This window comes from Gorilla gorilla, chromosome 10 (assembly GCF_029281585.2).
Source record: "Gorilla gorilla gorilla isolate KB3781 chromosome 10, NHGRI_mGorGor1-v2.1_pri, whole genome shotgun sequence".
In the NCBI taxonomy this organism is placed as follows: domain Eukaryota; kingdom Metazoa; phylum Chordata; class Mammalia; order Primates; family Hominidae; genus Gorilla; species Gorilla gorilla.
In genome coordinates this window covers 141,911,009-141,919,573 of record NC_073234.2, presented here as the reverse complement: position 1 = coordinate 141,919,573, position 8,565 = coordinate 141,911,009, and the positions used below count along the sequence as shown (strand labels likewise).

General features: G+C 41.5%; 1 long non-coding RNA gene across 1 annotated transcript in view; it reads left to right on the top strand.

The window, feature by feature from the left end:
- LOC134756531 (uncharacterized) overlaps positions 1-8,565 on the top strand; it is a 54,064-nt gene that overhangs the window by 5,590 nt on the left and 39,909 nt on the right. The gene's annotated exons all lie outside the window — the stretch shown is intronic.

Sequence of the window (8,565 nt, the reverse complement as noted above, 5' to 3'; positions counted from 1 at the left end):
TCCTCCCTCCCACACACCCTCTCCACTTCCTTCCTCGGTAGGTCACAGTCAAAACACCTATGCAAATTTAGTGATTCTTTATAATTTCTTATCCATTGAGCCTCTCATGCTGTGCTTTATCAGTTTTCCATGACCACGAGACGCTCGCAGAATAAGCTAGTGCTTGGGACAACTGAAGATGAAAAATGGATCATTGGAGGTTGTGATCTAGCAAGGAAGATTAGGTTTATACCTAGAAAAGTTAGAAAAGCAGGCGCCTAGAGAGCCAGGTGTCACCATTTTAAAATTAACTCCATCTTTAAACTCGCAACACACATTCCTTGCCAGTCACGACCCGTGGTCATAAGATGTTTACTGCAGAGGAAACCGCTTGGCAATGCCTGCAAGGACAAACTCCTACAACAGCAGAAAGTCCACATGTCCCAATATCACATAACAATATATGCTTTTAAGAAATGTACAATCATGCTTTCATGTACTTATAAACTAAAATGCCAAGGATAACTTTCTTTAAATGGCCAAAGTACTGCATCTTGTCACACTGTCAGCCCACCCACACACAGAGATAGCTTAGCTTTTATGTAGATGAGACCCCTGTGTAAGAAGAGTTTAAAACAAAGACAGGGCATTCCTCCTCTTGCTTTCTGAGGACACCCTACTCTGAATCTGAAGAATTTTCAATGAATGATCTCTTCTCACTGCACTCTACAACTCACCTTGAATCCCTTTCTGTGGGAGGTCCAGGAACCCTCTCTTGAGGTCTGGATCATAGGGACCCCTTTTTCCAGCAACACAAACATTGACAATATAAAAATAAAGAACATGTTTATCTATGATATCAATGTCTGTATCCGTAAGTATACCTAGCTCAAAATCTGTCTCTTTAGTTATCTAACTATATGTCTATCTGTATCATAGACATATTAGAAATCATAATTTCTAACATATTGTTGTAGGAGGTCATAACAGAACCTATTATAAAGTGACAGTCTCTTGCTCCTATTTTCTATTATTTCCCATTCAGTCCAGGTAAAAGTCTTTTTGGGGGACCCTCCCCCACACCCGCTGGAACAGTTACTCTGGCACAGCCGCTCCAGCCTGGATCTCATTTTTGCTTCTCCTGGACTTCTCACTGTGCAGATGTTAGACTCACACTCTCCGCTGGCCTCCTGCTCCTGCTCTGAAAGTGAGCAGTTGTCCCTCTGGGTGGCATTTGAAGTCAAAGCTGGGTCTCTTGACAGTGCCCACCCCTGGTATTCCCACTGCAGGAGGGAGGCCTCTTCTGTTAGCAGTGACAGTTATTACAGAACAATGCCTGGAGAGATGATAACTTCGAGCAATTTCATTGTCTTTCCCCTTGACGACTCAGCTCCCACGCTAGAGCAGGTGAGGCAGTGCTTAGGAATAACAAAACAAAATCGCAAAGCCAGGACTTCCTTGAGTTTACTTTGCTTTCTCACTAGATTTTAATTATTATTATTATTATTATTTTGAGATGGAGTTTCACTCTCGTCACCCAGGCTGGAGTGCAACGGCGGGATCTCAGCTCACTGCAACCTCTGCCTCCCAGGACCAAGCTATTCTCCTGCCTCAGCCTCCTGAGTAGCTGGGATTACAGGCACCCGCCACCAAGCCTGGCTCATTTTTGTATTTTTAGTAGAGACAGGGTTTCACCATGTTGGCCAGGCTGGTCTCGAACTCCTGACCTCAGGTGATCCGCCTGCCTCAGCCTCCCAAAGTGCTGGGATTACAGGTGTGACCCACGGTGCCCGGCCTCTGGCTAGCTTTTTGGAAAATTTCATAGAATGATCCAGGGTTCCAGATTCAATTTACTTTAAGGTGAAATAAGTGGGCTGGTTAGCAAGTGGCCAGCTTTTCTTTGGTGTGAGGATAAAAAGAGGGTGGCTACTTTCTATGGCTTTCCAAACAGTCTCTGTTTCACTGAGTTCAAAAACACGTAATGTTCATATAACAAAGAAATGATACATATTTGAGGTGATGATATACTAAGTTGCCTAACTGGATCATTCCGCCATGTATACAGGTATCAAAACATCACATTTTATTCCATAAATATATACAATTACTATTTGTGAATTTAAAATCAAACTATAAAAAATACATTATACTAATGTTCTAAGATGACTTCTGAGACATTTAGCGTGTTTTGAGTACTTATACTACGTCTCTCACTGCTTCTACTCATTGAAGAGGTTTATATTGTAAGTAAACATAATTATTATCATATTCATTTTACAGATAAGGAAACTAAAGTGCAGAATAAATATTTGCCCAAATCTGCACGAGAAAGAGGTTCAACACAGGGCTAGCACCCAGGGATGTCTAGTTTTCAGGACCCACCCTCTCGTGTAGTACGCTGCCCCGCCCTCCATTCACTGCAGTTAGGATTCAGGAGCAATAACTGGACACAGTCAAGCCAGTTTGCATCTTTACAGAAAATTCCACCCATTTCGATTAGTGAAGATTCACACCTTTAGCTATGATTTGGCTCCCAGAATTCCTCCAAGTCAGAATATAAACAGAGCTAGACATAGTTCAGACAGTTGTGTCATACCAAAAAAAATTTTAAAAGGATACAGAATCAATCAATCAAGTAGAAAATGAGACATTTTTCATTAAGCTAAAAATAATTAAGTCAATTATTTAGCACTAATGCAACTCTTAAGCCCCGTGGGTGGGAACTTTTGGTTCATAAAAAGTGTTTAGTTCAGATCTGAGCTGAAACAACTTTCAATCTCATTTTCAAGTAGAAAGATGGCAAGGGCCAAGGCGGGCGGATCACGAGGTCAGGAGATCGAGACCATCCTGGCTAACACGGTGAAACCCTATCTCTACTAAAAATATAAAAAATTAGCTGGGCGTGGTGGCGTGCACCTGTAGTCCCAGCTACTGAGGAGGCTGAGGCAGGAGAATGGCGTGAACCCAGGAGGCAGAGCTTTCAGTGAGCCGAGATTGTGCCACTGCACTCCAGCCTGGGTGACAGAGCAAGACTCCGTCTCAAAAAAAAAAAAAAAAGAAAGAAAAAGAAAGATGGCAAGGGCTCCTTTACACGCCAATAAAATTAGAACAAATACATATAAGCAACTCGGACAATCCTGGAATATTGTGGGCACCAAGTAAATATCGTGGATGCATCTTATGCAGCCAGACAGGATGATCCAATAATCAGACATCCGAAGGCTCCTGGAGTTTGATCTCTGAATTCACTCTGCAATATGAAGTCCTGTTATTCTTGGCAACCGATCGTACTTTTGAAAAAGTGTGTCCCAACTGAGATAACATTGAAATTTTCTTTTTAAAGACACCTCAAATGACTGTGCTCAGGAGTCAGTGTTCCCATCAATAGATCTGAAGATATTCCTAAGCTCCAAGCCGTAATAAATGGCCTCTGAAATTATTTCTAGATGAATCATCCTGGGTAGACTTTGAGGGTTAGTCTGAAATTGTACATAACAACCCGGAAAAGCTGTGCTTTGCCTAGCTAAAGTGTGGTCCCTGAAAGTCATCACCTGGGCCAGGTAGGCTGCTAGGCCACCCAGAGTAGAAAAATACAGAGCAGCCTACGGGCATATTTTCTTACCCAAGGCCAGTTTAGACAGAAGAGTCACTTGAATAATTGTCCACTTCTTTCGTTCTTCAATCCCAGAGGATACTTACTTTTGGAATATTCACTTTACTCCCCACATAGCCATATTTTTCTCACTTAACTCCATCTCTTCTTCTCTTTAAGGCCTGGTAGAAAATGGCCAAATTTTATAAAATGAGGCAGAAGTGCCTCTAACATTGCCCATATGTGGGAAGATGAAACCTAGGAAAGAGAGCTTAGAAGGAGAGAGTCATGGTACCCACTGGGGTTCCTCAATGAGAACATTGCAGAAGGTGTAAATTGGCGGACTCAAGGCTGAATGCAGCCTATAGGTATATTTTCTTGGCCTACACATCATTGCTTTTAAAATCACATTGGTTTTCAATAGCCAAAGTTCAGGGGGTTTTATATGCAGGGTCCTGGGTTTCAGGCTACTCTTAAAAGTTTAGAAGATGTGGCAATGCTGGGCCTGTGTTTCTGCATAGCAGCAAAGGCCAGGAGCAGAGTAGCAGCTGCTTGCCTCAGAGGCGGCATTAGATCTTCAGGACACCGCAGTCCCCACCACTCCCAATTGCCTTAGCCTGGTTCTGACACTCATTTATGTCACTTGTCAGGCTGCTATGGGCATTGGAGTTTGTGTCTCCTATTTTAATACCTTTGGAAAACATTAAGAAAAAACACATTTCCACAAATAGACTTGGCACTATGGCAGAAATGCAAAAGTTAATCAGACCTACATCCTGCCCCCTTATAAAAGTAAGTGCAGAAGAGCATATATAGTATGTTTCTATTTGGGCAAAAAAAAGAATCCCACATCTTTCCTCTCTCTATGCGATGCAAATGCACAGTGCATAAATCACAAAGATCTCTTAGCATTGGATGCAGTGGATATATCTACATGATTTGAATGTTTTATCAAATGCTTATATTAATTTTTTAATAAGAGATCTAATTGTTATGATAGTTTCCAGAGATGGTTATCATAAATATTATTCCTCTTTCCATGCACATTACACTCAAACTGTTAAGAAAGGGAGTCAATTTCTCCTCCCTTTGTATCTGGGCTAGCACTATAACTTATCTGGGCTAGCACTATAACTTACCTTGAACAAGAGAAGGTGGTAACGGGTCACTGTGATGATTCCAGTCACAGTCTATAAGAGGTCCAACAGCTTTTGCTTTCTCTCTGGGGAAAACCAGGCACTGTGTAAGAACTCCAGCCACTCTGTGGCTGCCATGCCGTGAGGAAGCTCACACAAGCCATGTGGATAGGGATGATCCAAGTAACCAGGCCGCCAGTGACCACAGAGGCCTGAGGTGTGTGATCCCAGTTGAGCCACCACTATTTGTGACATCCCAGCCAAGGATCCAAACATTGTGGAGCAGAGAAAGCCCCTCTCATCCTAGGTTGTCTGCATTGCTGATACAAAAGTGGTGAGCAAATAAATGACTGCTTTAAGCTCCTAATTTGGAGTAGTTTATGATGGGGTGATAGATCCTTGAAACAATAATGAAGCAAACAGTTGGCATTCTAGAACTCAAACAGTAGAAAAGGGGTGTGCACAAGACAAGCTGGACACATAGAATCATATCATCTTTCTGACTGAGAAATATTGCAGGTGCAATAACATGCATCTGTCATCAAAGGGCATCTCAGGTAGGTCCAAGTTGAGCTTAGCAGCCTGTATTCAGTTGGGAGCCATTGAAGGTTATAGCAGGAGTGTCTCCCATACTTCATTGTGAAGTCTCTAAGACAAAACAAACCCCTCTGAGCTTTAGTTTCCACACAAATGGGTAATATTGCTATCTCACCCTTTCCAAAGGCTTGTTGAGAAAATGAAATAACATAACTGTGGCTGCAAGTGTTTTGTAACTTGGGAAGGGCATACAGATCTGGTGAGTTACTAGAGCGGAGTTAAAGAGAAACAACATTCGGGTACTGACTCCAAGCAAAGCCAGTTCATGAAAGGCAAAGTAGGAGATAAGACTGTGGACACAGTGGCCTGGTTAAGACCCTGGTTCTGTGACTTATGCACTGTTTGCCTTGCAGCAGGGTGCTTGGAAACTCTGTGCCTTATTTTGCTCATGGTGAGTGAGAATTGTAACACCCACATTACGGAGACATTTTGTAGTATTAATGAGTTAACATGCAAATATGCTTAAAACAGTGCTTGGCACACATTGAGAGCTTAATAAATATGAGCCATTAATTTTATTATTATTGCTACTATAATTAGGACCTAGAACATCTTCATAGTTCTAATGTAGTTCTGTTTCTACAGCATACAGTTAATTCTTAACATTTCAGATGTGATGCTGCATTTCATCCTACCATTATCTTTATGAGAAAGTTCCACTGAAATTCTCACTAGTCAGCCACTTATTTCTGCTTGAACTTTTTCTGAGATAGAAATGTCTATCTCAGAGAAGCCTCTAATTTTTTAGTTTATTTGCTTGAGATAAATACATAGGAGAGAAAGTATTGAGGCAATTGGTATGTTCACTTCCAAAGCAATTGTCAAATCACCCTCCATAAAGCCTACAGTAATTTTTTGACCTCCTAGTAATCCTGTTAGGTGCATACTTCAACATTTTCTGCCAGCAATGAAAACGCAAACTTTTAAAATATTTTTCAGTTTGATCAGTGAAAATAAGTAATTCGTAATTTTATGTTGATTCTTGTTACTAATGCTGTTGAATTATTTCTCAAACGTTTAATTTTCACATTTTCTTTTATTCCTGCTGACTTGCTTTTTCAGGGTTTTCACGCATGGTCTGTCTATTGAGTTGTTTTATTATAACTAGATGTTTTTGCTGTTATTCTGTTTTACGATTGTGTGTGTGTTTGTGTGTGGCTGTTGTGTAAGGCAGTGTTTCAACTTTGTTTTTCATTATTGACCTCTCTCACCCTGAGGAGACTTTTAAGACTATTTCCTAATCATTTCCCTCCCTCCATGAAATGTTTATGCTGCAGATGTATTCCGTATCTGTTTGTATACTGCATCTAGCTTGCATTATTTTGTGCTGCCTACCAACCCCACCAGCAAATTTTGCCCCTGTGAGGATGCTACCTCTGCTATTGAGACTGCATGGTGTTGAAGACAGAAAGGGCATGTTGAGCAGGGAACTTCATTTCTGCCTGATTCCTGCATGTCTGGGGGAGACAGTGCATCAGAGCCCCACTGTCCACAGGTTGTTTATTATGTTTGTCTTCCTTTGCATTTTTTTTGTTTGTTGTTTGTCAGTGAATCCTCTCCTGATCACATTGAATCCTGTTGGACTTTTTTGTACATGTCCTGCCCACTCTTGTGCCATGGAGACACCCCCCAGCATTCTATTTTCTTCGCTGTTTGATCTCTAGAGTAGCTGTTTTCAAATCGAGTCACACCACTGCACATGGCTTCAGTGAGGTATGCCCAACAGTCCCAAGAGACAATTTCCCCTTCAGGGTTCTCCAACAGTAAAATTCACCAGGCAAAGAGTGCCCCATTAATCTTTTCTTCATGTGTTGTTTTTAATTTTTACAAAATACACATAACAAAATTTACCATTTTAAGCACTTTATTTTATTATTATGTATGAGCCTGGGTCTCATTCTATCACTCAGGCTGGAGTTAAGTGGCGCAATCTGGGCTCAATGCAGCTTCAACCTCCCAGGCTCAAGCAAGCAATTCTCCCACCTCAACTTCCTGAGTAACTGGGACTACAGGCATGCACCACCACACCCAGCTGATTTTTGTATTTTTTTTGCAGAGATGGGGTTTCACCACCTTGCCCACACTGGTCTTGAACTCTTGGGCTCAAACAATCCTCTCGCCTCGGCCTCCCAAAGTGTTGGGATTACAGGCATGAGCCACCATGCCTGGCCACATTTAAGCATTTTAAAGTGTATGCTGCGATGGCATCAAGTGCATTCATAATGTTGTGCAATCATCACTAGTATGTAGTTTCTAGAAATTTGTGTCACCCAAAGAAAAACCTCCTACCCATTAAGCCATCACTTCCTATTCCTTTCCTCCCTAGTCCTTAGCAATGACACATCTGTTTTCATCCCTGTGGATTTGCTTCTTCTGGGTATTCCATATGATAAGAGTCTATTATCTAGAATATATATATATATATATATATTTTTTTTTTTTTTTTGAGACGGAGTCTCGCTCTGTTGCCCAGGCTGGAGTGCAGTGGCTCAGTCTCCACTCACTGCAAGCTCTGCCTCCCGGGTTCACACCATTCTCCTGCCTCAGCCTCCCAAGTAACTGGGACTACAGGTGCCCACCACCACGCCCAGCTAATTTTTTGTATTTCTTAGTACAGATGGGGTTTCACCGTGTTAGCCAGGATGGTCTCGATCTCCTGATCTTGTGATCTGCCCGCCTCGGCCTCCCAAAGTGCTGGGATTACAGGTGTGAGCCACCACGCCTGGCCTATCTAGAATATATTTTAAAATTCCAACTCAGAAAAGACAAATACCAGGTTTTAAATTGACAAGATAAATATACGTTTCTCCAAAGAAGATATACAAATGACCAACAAATATATGAAAAGATTCTCCATGACATCACTCATTAGGAAAATGCAAATCAAAACCATATTGAGATATCACTTCAAACACACTAGGATGGCCATGAAAAATTGACAAGTAAAAGAAAGAAGGAAAGAAAGAAAGGAAGAAAAGAAAAAAGAAAGAGGGAAAGAAAGAAGGAAAATGGCAAGTGATGGTGATGATATGGAGAAATTGGAGCCCTTATTCATTGCTAGTAAGAATGTAACATGGTGCAGCCTCTATAGAAACAGTTTGTTGGTTCCTCAATAAGCTAAACGTAGAGTTATCATATGGCCCAGCAATTCCACTCCTAGGTGGGTACCCAAAAAAATGAAAAACAGGGTTTCAAACAAAAACTCCTATGGCCCATCCGTCTTGCAGCTGACTTCCTCTCTTTTGAGTAAGGGATTGTTCC